Below are 12455 nucleotides of genomic sequence, written 5' to 3'. Positions count from 1 at the left end.
GAATGCATACAGGTCGAGATGGGACCAATCCAGCAGAAAAGCATCCACGTGAACTGCTGCTGGGTCTGGAATCGGAGAACAATACAACAGGAGTCTCTAGGTTATCGAGGTAGCGAACAGATCTATGGTTGGCTGACCCCACAGGGCCCAAAATCTGCTGCAAACACTCTTGTGAAGGGTCCACTCTGTGGGGATGACCTGACCCTTCCGGCTGAGGCGATCTGCCATGACATTCATACCGCCCTGAATGAACCTCGTTACCAGCGTGAGCTTTCGATCTTTTGACCAGATGAGGAGGTCCCTTGCGATCTAGAACAACTTCCACGAAAGAGTCCCTCCCTGCTTGAAGATGTAAGCCAGGGCTGTGGTGTTGTCAGAGTCCACCTCCACCACCTTGTTAAGCTGGAGGGACTTGAAGTTTATCAAGGCCAGAAGAACCGCCAACAACTCCTTGCAATTGATGTGAAGTGTCCTTTGCTCCTGATTCCATGTTCCCGAGCATTCCTGTCCGTCCAAAGTCGCACCCCAGCCCGTGTCTGATGCGTCCGAGAGGAGACGGCGGTCGGGTTTCTGAACAGCCAAATGTAGACTTCCTTGAGAAGAAAGCTGTTCTTACACCACGCGAGAGAAGACCTCCTCTCTTCGGAAACAGGAACTGAGACCGTCTCTAGCGTCATGTCCTTTATCCAGTGAGCAGCTAGATGATACTGAAGGGGGGGGAGGTGGAGTCTCCCTAACACGATGAACAGGGCCAGCGATGAAAGTGTCCCTGTTAGACTCATCCACTACCTGACTGAGCATCGGTTCCTTCTCAGCATGCTCTGGATGCATTCTAGGGCTTGGAAGATCCTTGGGGCCGACGGAAAAGCCCGAAAAGCTCGACTCTGAAGATCCATACCCAGGTAGACAATGGTCTGGGATGGGACGAGCTGAGACTCCTCAAAATTGACCAGGAGGCCCAGTTCCTTGGTCAGATCCATAGTCCATCTGAGAATTTCCAGACAGCGACGACTTGTGGGAGCTCTTAAAAGCCAGTCGTCTGACGGAGCCGGACACAAGATCATGGTACTGCTGCACAGTCTGTGAACTGTCAACCATGGGGAAGCGAGGAAGTACAGTGACAACCCGAAGCTGTCTAGACTGTCTGGGTCGTACAGACAACTCCTTATCGGGTTGCTGAGGTTGCCGCACTGCGTCACAACAAGTCACTTCTGCTGGTTGTTGAACGTCTTCCCAGTGACACACTGACTCCGTAAACAAAAAATCCTCTAACAAGGACTAAGCTTGGACTGCATGTCTTGCAACACAGCTCAAGGTCTATGGGAGCAGGTGTGGTAACAGACGGGGTTAGCGACTGAAGTGGAACCATTACCTTCCCTGGAAGCATGTTATGCTTAAATAAAAGTCCATAGGAGGCTACGCAGCTAAAGGCTCCTCTCCAAATGACAGAGTCCTCAAGGGAATATCAGAAGGAGGGAGAAAAGCACTTTCTCATCTACAGGGACCATATCCGAGAAAAGCTAAGTTCTCTCAGTGAGGGTTTCACTGGTGCAAAAGCAGCAGACTAGAAGGCAACGTTATGAAACTGCTTGACAGTCTAGTGAGTTGGCAACAACCAAAGATGTGTGACTGAGAAGCATGCGGTAAGGTATGCAGAGCATGCTGTATGCAGAGCATGCTGTATGTAGAGCATGCTGTAAGAGAAGCAGAGCATGTTGCATGGCGTGTAACATTTCTCAGAAATTCCATGACCAGTGCTAGATTGAGTAATATCGCATTACTGTCCATTGAAAGTGCACGTGCCGAGGGAATTGATTTAGACTGTTTTGTTGATGAATTTGATAGCCGGCATGATAATCGTAGAATTAAGCTGCACTAAATATACGATCTATAATCTACTTCACCTCAGGACAGGGAAACTCGCCCTGTTGGCAACACTGCATTACTTCATGCATGCTTGCATGGGGTTTTAATATCAACATAATATTTACATTACATTCATAACTCATGATTCATTTTTGTTTTGAAGATATTTTGCCATATTTGCGATTTGTTAAAAATATATTGCAAGGAATACATATATATTTTTTTTATTTAAGCAATACGAATAACCTCCATTATCATAATGTTTGTGTAGGCATACATGTATATGATTACAAATGCAAGTTATGAAAGTAATGAGGTGTTATTATTGTCATTTGTTATTTCAAAGTTGAATGGGAAGAGGCTCAAGTTGAGGAGAAAGTGGCAGATGCATGCGTTGAGGTGGCTGACTCATAGCATGAGGTTCCTGCCTCAAGAGTTGCGCTTGCCTCAAGGGTTGAGGTGGCTGCGCAGAGAGAGGCTCTTGACTCACGAGTTGAGGTTCTTGAGGTGTGAGCTGCGAGAGTTGAGGTAGCGGCTGCGCAGAACGCAGTTCCTGTCTCACGAGTTGAGGTTCCTGAGGAGCTAGCCTCAGGAGTTGAGGCTCTCGCCTTGAGGAAAGTTGAGGTAGCAGCTGCGAGAGCTGAGGTGGCTGCCTCAAGGATGGTAGAGGTTGTCGTACCTCAAAAGGTTGTAGCCTCAAAGATGGTCTAACTGCAAGAAAATCTTGCCTCAAGGCATAAGACTCCTGCTCCCATTGTTGAGGTTGCCTTAAGGAAGGTTAAGGTTGCTGCACAACGCTGGTAACTGGCAACTCCGAACGCGGTAAGGTAGCTTGAGGAACCTCAACTTCGTACGCCTGGCAGACTGGACTGCGGTGAGGCGGAGCGCTCGCAGGAGGAGGTGTAACCTTCTCAGCCTGAAACTCACGCATTAAGACCGCAAGCTGCGACTGCATGAACTGCAGCAAAGTCATCTTGGGATCAACAGACGATAAGGACAGTTGAGGCAAAGCCTTAACAGAAGATGAGGTCTGTTGAGGCATCGCCTTACCTCTCTTAGGAGGTGTGCAATCACCTGATGACTGCGGAGAGTCAGAGCTAACCCAATGACTGCATCCGGGTTGTTGAACTCTAGAGGTCTGGACTTTACGTTTAAGAGGTCTTGAGACCTGAGTCCAGCGTTTTCTCCCCGAAATTTCTTCTGCAAACGAGCAAAATAAGGGCTCAATCGTCTGCGGGTGGGAGTGACGGTCTCTGTAAGACACGCCCGCAACCACCGAGGATACTTCTGTGCGCCGATCAAGGCCTGCCGAACCCTTTTGCCCTTCGACATTGCTTCTCCCCTGGGCTTGGGAGCTTGCAAGAGGTCCCGGACTGGGAGGACGACTGGCACGCACAGAAGTACCCTCACGCACAACACTGACACACTTTGCGCTAATCACTTATCACTTTTGATTTTCTGTTTGCACTTATTTCACTGAACTCGAAACTTTAAGTGGTTTGTACCTGAAACACGCAATTCTATCCTTCCTTAAAAGTTAGTAATTGCGAAAACAGAATTACAATGTAACAGAAAAATCTAATGAAAGATAAATAATTCAGTGGCTGGAAAGAGACTAAACACTAGATCAAATAAACTACGTTTAAAATCTCTCACCGCATAAAGCTTGAGAACAAGAATAAAACTCTAGAAACGTTTACCTTCTTCCCCTAAAGAGACTAGGGAGAAGAGCAAAAACGATAACAACGTTACTCGCTTGAACGAAACGTTTATCCAGCTCTCTCTCCCTCCGTCTCTATCTCTCTCTCTCTCTCTCTCTTGACTTAGAACCTGAGAGAAGAGCCCAATCATATATATCGTTAAAACATATTATTGTTAAAGGAAAAAAACTGAAATATTTCCCAAATAAAAAGTTCCTTTATTAGAATTAAAACCATTAAGCTAAGAAAGAATGAACAAAACGCTAGAAACGGTTACTCTTACTGCAACGTGACACCGTGAAAATTCTCTCTCTATCGTAACGATAGAGCGCAAGTTGAACGTTCTGAACGTCAATAACTGCAGAGACAAAACAAAACGTTAGTTCAACTTTGCAAACAGTACGAGACTATCAAAGAAATTCTTTCAAAAACATTAAAATAGCATAATATGTTAACAGGAAAACCGAAATGACGGGCTCAATGTTAATTAACTTCGGTACCAAGAAAAGACCGCCTACTATTAGGAAAGGTCGAATATAAACAAATATAAAAATTAATTTTAATAAGTTTATAATAAAAGGAAGTTAATCGAAGAGGCCTATATAAGGCGGAGAGATATAAAATAAATCTATAACTTTTGTTAAGCAAAATTAAGAAAGAGAGTCTATACTCTCTTAAACACCAACACTTCCGTCTAAGGGAAGGGTCGGCCATTTAAAAGTGAAAGAGAGTTCATACTCTCTTCGTCACCATAATTAATCAAATTAATTCCAAAAGCTAGCTAAGCTAATGATAAAACTTCCTGAATAGCGAAAGCTAAACTCTAGAGCAAATACATCACCAAATCGTGAGCAAAAAAACTCCAGAATCAACAGCGTATCCATATAGGTCTAGCCGGAGGCACGACAGAGGAAAAATTGAGGTGGTGTCAACAAGAAGTACTGCAGTACCTGGCCACAGGTGGCGCTTGTGAGTACACCCCCCTCTTGTATAGCGATCGCTGGCGTATCCCTTCCGTAGAATTCTGTCGGGCAACGGAGTTGACAGCTACATGATTATCGGGTAAGTTTAATATTGAAAAATAAAGTATTCTAAGAACAGCAAGCTATGCCCAAACGTATGAACATAAGCAGATACGTGTGGTTTGTAAAATGTAAACAAAAGTGGAATTAATTTCTCAGGGGAAGCGGATGCCGCTATTCTGAATACTTTTTCGTGGATTTATAATGCCTCCCAGAGAATAATGTTTAGAAAAGAGAAGGTTAGTTTTCCCGGGGTGCATACATGTATGATAGTCTAGCCGAAATAATAATGAGAAAAGCAGATGCAAGTATTGATGAATGTAAGTTTCCTAAATCTGAGAAAATGGCTATACAGTAGTCACACCAGTTCTGGAAAATGCACTGGACTACCAGGAATTAAGCTCATATAGACCTATTTCAAATCCATCCTTTGTCTCAAAAGTGCTTTAATATGTAATTCTTGAACAACTAGTCAGCCACTTAGAAGTAACAGAAGCTTTGACTGACAACCAATCTGCTTACAGAAAACTATACTCTACGGAGACAGCCATCTGCTCTGTTGTAAATGATATGCTAGAAATGATGGATGAAAATAAATGTGGTATCTTAATACCGCTTGATCTCAGTGCTGTTTTGATACAGTTGTATATGAACTGCTACTAAATGATCTACAGTCCATCGGCGTTGAAGATCAAGCCTTTGAATACCTAAAAGACTACTTAGTTGGTAGAAATTACTGTGTACAAATTGGAAACTCTTATTCATCATATGAACCCTTAAACAGAGGGGTACCCCAGGGGAATGTACTTGACCCAATCTTATTCTGCATCAATACTATTGGTCTATCGAAAATGCTACAAAGGCATGGCGTGAAGTTCAAACTATCTGCAGATGACACTCAATTTTACTTCTCCATAAATGATATACATGACACTACTGAAACTCTAAACCGAATCCTTGATAGTGTTAGAGAATGGATGACATTTAAACATGTTATTTTCATTATAAAATAAATTTTTGAATATACTTACCCGGTGATCATATAGCTGTCAGCTCTGCTGCCCGACAGAAAAACCTAAGGACAAAATACGCCAGCGATCGCTATACAGGTGGGGGTGTACATCAACAGCGCCATCTGTCGAGCAGGTACTCAAGTACTCCATGTCAACACAGAACCAATTTTCTCCTCAGCCCACTGGGTCTCTATTGGGGAGGAAGGGAGGGTCCTTTAATCTATGATCACCGGGTAAGTATATTCAAAAATTTATTTTATAATGAAAATAACATTTTTCAATATTAAACTTACCCGGTGATCATATAGCTGATTCACACCCAGGGGGGTGGGTAGAGACCAGCATAATATGTTAACATTAAGAGCTAAGTATTTTGTATTACATTTTAGCAGTTATTCAAAATAACAAACATAAAATTAATAAGTACCTGGTAAGGAAGTCGACTTGAACAATTACTCTGCCTTTTTAAGTACGTCTTCCTTACTGAGCCTCGCGATCCTCATAGGATGCTGAGCGACTCCTAGGAGCTGAAGTATGAAGGGTTGCAACCCATACTAAAGGACCTCATCAAAACCTCTAATCTAGGCGCTTCTCAAGAAATGACTTTGACCACCCGCCAAATCAAGTAGGATGCGAAAGGCTTCTTAGCCTTCCGGACAACCCAAAAACAATAATAAAACATTTCAAGAGAAAGATTAAAAAAGGTTATGGAATTAGGGAATTGTAGTGGTTGAGCCCTCACCCACTACTGCACTCGTTGCTACGAATGGTCCCAGAGTGTAGCAGTTCTCGTAAAGAGACTGGACATTCTTAAGATAAAAAGACGCGAACACTGATTTGCTTTTCCAATAGGTTGCGTCGAATATACTTTGCAGAGATCTATTTTGTTTAAAGGCCACGGAAGTTGCGACAGCTCTAACTTCGTGTGTCCTTACCTTCAGCAAAGCTTGGTCTTCCTCATTCAGATGGGAATGAGCTTCTCGTATTAACAGTCTGATAAAATAGGATAAAGCATTCTTTGACATAGGCAAAGATGGATTCTTAACTGAACACCATAAAGCTTCAGACGGGCCTCGTAAAGGTTTTTAAATAGAACTTAAGAGCTCTTACAGGACATAAGACTCTTCCTAGTTCATTTCCAACCATACGATAAGTTTGGAATATCGAACGATATTGGTCAAGGCCGAGAAGGCAGCTCGTGTTTGGCTAGAAAACCAAGTTGTAGAACATGTAGCCGTTTCGGATGAGAATCCGATGTTCTTGCTGAAGGCATGAATCTCACTGACTCTTTTAGCTGTGGCTAAGCATATCAGGAAAAGAGTCTTAAAGGTGAGATCTTTCAGGGAGGCTGATTGTAGCGGTTCGAACCTGTCTGACATAAGGAATCTTAGTACCACGTCTAAATTCCAACCAGGTGTAACCAAACGACGCTCCTTCGTGGTCTCAAAAGACTTAAGGAGGTCCTGTAGATCTTTATTGTTGGAAAGATCTAAGCCTCTGTGACGGAAGACTGATGTCAACATGCTTCTGTAACCCTTGATAGTGGGAGCTGAAAGAGATCGTTCTTTCCTCAGATATAAGAGAAAGTCAGCTATTTGAGTTACAGAGGTACTGGTCGAGGATACGGATACTGACTTGCACCAGTTTCGGAAGATTTCCCACTTCGATTGGTAGACTCTAAGGATGGATGTTCTCCTTGCTCTAGCAATCGCTCTGGTTGCCTCCTTCGAAAAGCCTCTAGCTCTCGAGAGTCTTTCAATAGTCTGAAGGCAGTCAGACGAAGAGCGTGGAGGCCTTGGTGTACCTTCTTACGCGTGGCTGACGTAGAAGGTCCACCCTTAGGGGAAGTGTTCTGGGAACGTCTACTAGCCATCGAAGTACCTCGGTGAGCCATTCTCTCGCGGGCCAGAGGGAAGCAACTAGCGTCAACCTTGTCCCTTCGTGAGAGGCGAACTTCTGCAGTACCTTGTTGACAATCTTGAACGGAGGGAATGCATATAGATCTAGATGTGACCAATCTAGTAGAAAGGCATCTATATGAACTGCTGCTGGGTCCGGGATTGGTGAGCAAAATATTGGGAGCCTCTTGGTCATCGAGGTTGCGAAGAGATCTATGGTTGGCTGGCCCCAGGTGGCCCAAAGTCTCTTGCATACATCCTTGTGGAGGGTCCATTCTGTTGGAATTATTTGTCCCTTCCGACTGAGACAATCTGCCATGACATTCAAGTTGCCTTGGATGAACCTCGTTACTAGTGATATGTCTAGACCTTTTGACCAGGTGAGGAGGTCCCTTGCGATCTCGTACCATGTCAGAGAGTAGGTCCCTCCTTGCTTGGAGATGTACGCCAAAGCCGTGGTGTTGTCCGAGTTCACCTCCACCACTTTGCCTTGAAGGAGAGACCTGAAGCTTTTCCAGGTCAGACGTACTGCCAGTAGCTTCTTGCAGTTGAAATGCATTATCCTTTGACTCGAGTTTCATAATCCCGAGCATTCCCTACCGTCTAATGTCGCACCCCAGCCTACGTCCGAGAAGAGAACGTGGTTGGGAGTCTGAACAGTCAGGGGAAGACCCTCTGTAAGGTTGATATAGTCCTTTCACCAAGTCAGACCAGACTTTATCTTTCCGGAAACCGGGATCGAGACCGCTTCTAGCGTCTTGTCCTTTTTCCAGTGAAAAGCTAGATGGAATAGAAGAGGACGGAGGTGTAGTCTTCCTAGTGAAACAAATTGATCCACGGATGACAGTGTCCCTACCAGACTCATCCACAGCCTGACTGGGCAGCGTTCCTTCTTCAGCATCTTCTGGATGGATAGCAGGGCTGGGGGTTGATCGTCTTGTTCAGCAACGTCCTCATCAGAGGGTTCCTCATCTGAAACTGATGAGGAAACGGCAACGGAGTGGGCAACGTCTGACTCGCTGAATCCGGTCGCACTGGTGGATGCGTGACGGAGCCGGACGCAATATCATGGCACTGCTGCACAGTCTGTGAACTGTCAACAACCATGGGTGCGCGAGGAAGTACAGCGTCAACCCGAAACTGTCTGGGTTGTGCAGTCAACACCCTACCGGGTTGCTGAGGTTGACGCACTGCGTCACAACAAGTCACCTCTGCTGGTTGTTGAACGTCTTCCTAGTGACACACTGAACGTCAACAACCACCTCCGAGCGTCGCTTAACGTCAACGTGCGACTGGCAACCCACACTGGGTCGCATCGGTGGAGGAACCACCTCAACTGGCAGACGCGAGTAGGATACCTCAGCGTCAACAGGGCGCACAACCAACCGGTAGGAAGGTTGTTGGCCAGAAGGTTCTTCTCCGTATTTAAGTCCTCTATCAAGGACACAAGCTTGGACTGCATGTCTTGCAGCAAAGCCCATTTAGGGTCTACGGGAGCAGGTGTGGCAACAGACGGGGTTAGCGACTGAGGCGGAACCATTTACCATCCCTGGAAGCCTTGTTATGTGTGCATAATAGTACAGCAAAACTTCAAAGGCTCGACAAAAGTTGAGAAGTTGACCTGTAAACAACTGGAGCGTCTCCTGGCTAGGCGCCAGGGCGAGTCTACCAGAATTGAGAAGTCTATCTGGGCAGAGGCATGAACTCCCAAGCCGAGAACTTCTCTCGTGTCCTATCAGACTCTCGCTCTATAAGCCAGTTTAAAAGAAGGGAAATCAAAGGCTGTATCCCTAAAACTCCTCCTGGTGCAAAAACCAGTCGCCTAGCCAACGTAACGCTCTCTAGGAGAGCGAGAGAGCACTAGCTTAACAACAACGGCTTCGAAGTAGCTAGGCCTAGTGTAAGTTCTGACGTTAGGCGAACGAGGAGCAGCAGTTACAAGATCCGGACGAAGATCCTTAAAAAATCATCATGATTTAATTAAAGTCCATAGGAGGCTAAGCAGCTTAAGGCTCCTCTCCAAATGACAGAGTCCTCAAAGGAATATCAGTAGGAGGGAGAACAGCACTTTCTCATCTACAGGAACCTTGTCCGAGAAAAGCTAGGTATCTCAGGGAGGGTCTCACTGGTGCATTAGCAGCAGACCAGAAGGTAACGTTATGTAACTGCTTGACAGTCTGTGAACTGTCAAAAACTGAACAGTCGACCACAACAGGTGCGTGAGGACATACAGCACTGGTGCATTAGTAGCAGATCAGAAGGCAACGTCATGTACCTGCTTGACAGTCTGTGAACTGTCAACAACTGAACTGTCAACCACAACAGGTGCGTGAGGACATACAGTGTTCACTCGAGACTGCTTTGACTGTCTATACTGAGCAGTCAAAACAACTCTAGAATGCGGAGGTTGACGCACCGCGTCAAAACAAAACTACTTAGGATGTTGTTGTAACTCGCGAACGTCAACGGAGGGTTCCGTGCGTCTGTGAACGTCAACGTGCGGCTGGCAGGGTACACTGCGCATGGGTGGTGGAACTCTCACAGCCGGAGTGCGGGAGCAGGTAGCGTCAGCGTCTACTGTACGCACAACCGTGGTTGGTTGTAGGCTAACGGGTGCAGCGTCAACCTTCTCCGCACGATACTCCTGCATAAAAGATGCTAACTGTGTCTGCATAGACTGTAGCAAAGACCACTTAGGGTCTACAGCAGCAGGTGCGGCAACAGACGGTGTTACTGCCTGTTGCGGTACCGCTTTGCCTCTCTTAGGAGGTGAGCAGTCGTCGGAAGACTGCAGCGAATCCGAACTGACCCAGTGGCTACAACTGGGCCGTTGGACTTGCGCGGAAGGGACCGACTTGCGCTTAATAAGCTGCGAGACCTTGGTCCATGGTTTCTTACGAGAAACCTCTTCCGCAGACGAGAAGTAAATGGGCTCTCTCGTCTTTGTGTGGGTGGGGCGATCTTGGGTAGATACGCCCGAAACCACGGAGGGAAACGTCTGTTCGTTGATCAAGGCCTGACGAACCCATAAGTCGTTCGACATTACTTCTCCCCTGGGCTTGGGAGCTTGCAAGAGGTCCCGGACTAGGTGAACGACAGGCACGAACAGACGAACCCTCGGACGCAACACTGTAACACTTTGCGCATATCACTTTATCACTTCGATTTTCTGTTTTGCACTTATTTCACTGAAATCGAAATTAATACTAGCAAAAACAGAAAACATATATAAAGATAAAGAATTCAGTGGCTGGAAAAGAGACTAAACACTAGTTAAAATAAACTACGTTTACAATCTCTCACCGCACATAGCCTGGGGACAAGAATAAAACCCTAGAAACGTTTTACCTTCTTCCCCGTACAGCGACTAGGGAGGAGAGTAACATGAGAACAACGTTACCCGCTTGAACGGAACGTTTTTTTCTCCTCTCTCTCCCTCCGTCTCTAACTCTCTCTCTCTTTCTCTCTTGATTTCGCACCTGAGAGAAGAGCCTAATTATATATCGTCAAAACATGTTATTTGGCTAAAGGAAAAAACTGAAAGGTTTTCCAAATAAAAAGTTCCTTTAATTTAGAATTTAAACCATTTAAGCTATGAAAGAATGAACGAAACGTCAGAATCGATTTACTCTTACTGCAAAGTGAAACCGTGATACACTCTCTCTCTATCGTAACGATAGAGCGCATGTTGAACGTCCTGAACGTCAACAACTGCGTAGTCTAAAAAACTAAACGTTAGTTCATCTTTGAAAACAGTACGAGACTATCAAAGAAATTCTTTCATAAAACATTAAATTTAAAAAGTTTTAAATTCTTTAAAGGCTAAATACGATATAACGGGCTCAACGTTGATTAACTTCGGTTCCAAGTTAGGACCGCCTACTATCAGGAAAGGTCGCATATAAACAAAACATAAAAATTTATTTTTATATGTTTATAATCAATGGAAAGTTAATCGAAGAGGCCTAATAAAGGCGGAGAGATATAAAATATATAGATCTATAACGTGTTAAGCAAAATTACTAAAAACCTAAACACACTTCCGTCTAAGGGAAGGGTCGGCCATTTAAAAGTGAAAGAGAGTCCATACTCTCTTTGTCACCATAATTAAATCTATCCAAAACGAGTTCAAGTTTTGAGATGAAGATAAAACCCCTGCATAGCGAAAGCTCAAAACTGGAATAGTGTACTTCACCAAATAGTTGTGAAAACAAATCCAGTTAGTAACAGCGTATTTAGTAGGTCTTGCCAGTGGCACGACAGAGAGAAAATTGGTTCTGTGTTGACATGGAGTACTTGAGTACCTGCTCGACAGATGGCGCTGTTGATGTACACCCCCACCTGTATAGCGATCGCTGGCGTATTTTGTCCTTAGGTTTTTCTGTCGGGCAGCAGAGCTGACAGCTATATGATCACCGGGTAAGTTTAATATTGAAAAAACTAAAATTAAATGAGAAAAAAACTGAATTCATGGTGGTGGGCAAAAGAAACAGCGTGAGAAACTTAGGTGATATTCAAATGAACATAAATAATGACTCGGTGCCGATATCTAATAAAGTTCGAGATCAAGGTGAATTTCTTGACTGTAACCTGTCTCTAAATGGCCAAATAAATAATGTAATAAAAACTCCTGGTTATCATCTAAGAAATATTGCGCTTATAAAAAAGTACCTGGACGAAAATTCTGTAAAGAAACTTGTGATAAACTGGGTTATTACCAGGGATGGCTATTGCAACTCTATCTATTACAATTTACCAAAAGTGCAACTTAAGAAATTACAAAACATAAACAGAGGAGCAAGACTGATAAAAGGTGTCCCACCTACAGGAAGGATCAACCCTATACTAATCTATTTACACAGGCTGCCGATTAAAGCGAGAATTGAATTTAAAATATGTACAATAACCCACCAAGTTATCAGAACCGGGCATCCAAAATAGTTAAGAGAATTGCTA

General features: G+C 44.5%; 1 protein-coding gene across 1 annotated transcript in view; it reads right to left on the bottom strand.

Moving 5' to 3' along the window:
* LOC137658402 (uncharacterized) overlaps window positions 1-12455 on the bottom strand; it is a 54428-nt gene that overhangs the window by 40944 nt on the left and 1029 nt on the right. The gene's annotated exons all lie outside the window — the stretch shown is intronic.

The sequence above is a fragment of the Palaemon carinicauda genome, chromosome 19 (assembly GCF_036898095.1).
Source record: "Palaemon carinicauda isolate YSFRI2023 chromosome 19, ASM3689809v2, whole genome shotgun sequence".
Classification (NCBI taxonomy): Eukaryota; Metazoa; Arthropoda; class Malacostraca; order Decapoda; family Palaemonidae; genus Palaemon; species Palaemon carinicauda.
Note: the sequence above shows the minus strand (reverse complement) of the source record. Positions and strands in the feature narration are given on the sequence as shown.